The sequence below is a fragment of the Penaeus monodon genome, chromosome 15 (genome assembly GCF_015228065.2).
Source record: "Penaeus monodon isolate SGIC_2016 chromosome 15, NSTDA_Pmon_1, whole genome shotgun sequence".
Lineage (NCBI taxonomy): Eukaryota > Metazoa > Arthropoda > Malacostraca > Decapoda > Penaeidae > Penaeus > Penaeus monodon.
Window position 1 is genome coordinate 16,806,733 of NC_051400.1, and position 1,032 is coordinate 16,807,764.

Below are 1,032 nucleotides of genomic sequence, written 5' to 3' on the forward strand. Positions count from 1 at the left end.
AACAGCCTAATACATTTTTTTGTGATTTTTCAATTTCCCCATACATCAAATCTTCATCATATAATTGGCTTTAATGTATCAAAAGTCTAAGTGGTCTAAAATTCCTTTTCACTCTTCTGCTTATATCATGAGGTGACATAGGCATTATTATTGCTATTGCCTAAGTCACTTTATTAGTTATTTCACTAAATGCAACTTTATACAGCATGTCTATTTGTTTGTCTTGCTACTGAGTTGTTATGCAAGGAAAAACATCAGGTAAATATATACAAAAATTTCCCTTTTAATTTCCTATCAGTAAAAAAAAAAAAATGAATTAAGCAATGTTTACAAGGGCGACAATATATTACTGAATGTGTAATAATCATATTTTTGTGTTTTCATGGAATCATCCTATGTCACATGTTTTCATCAAATGAACAATGGGAAAAATGTATGGAAGATGAATTTGTTGGTTTAAGAAAAATGTATACAACTATTTCTCTCTTTTCTCATTACATGTTCATATACTATGAGGATTTTTCACACAACTTCATACATAGGAAGCAGACTGTAGTTTATTCAAGTGAAAATGGAATCTAACCTTTCCTGGTAGTTTTATTAATTATTCCTTTATTATGAAATTGACAATGTATGTATAATTTAGTGTAAATATTATGAAAGAAAATGGATATTGTTTTAGTAATATGTTGCATATATATTAAAACATTTTTCACTTTAGTTACAAAAAGCCTGTTGCCAAGGAAAAAAATTTATTCAGACTTTCATTATGTCCAACGTATCAAACAGAAAGCTTATATTACTGTGATGCACCAACTTCACTTCCACTGCTTCTCTATCTTGTATGTGAGAGCTTAAAGAAAATCAGTAATAAGAGCAGTAATTAAGTTATAACCAGAGCTTTAAATATAAATGTAGATGTTTATACCCTAAAGGCATAGAGATAACACGAAAAATAATCAAATAAATTGCAATCCAGTTACTGAACCATTTTTTTAATAAAAATGTAAAATATGTAACCAATCCTTTACA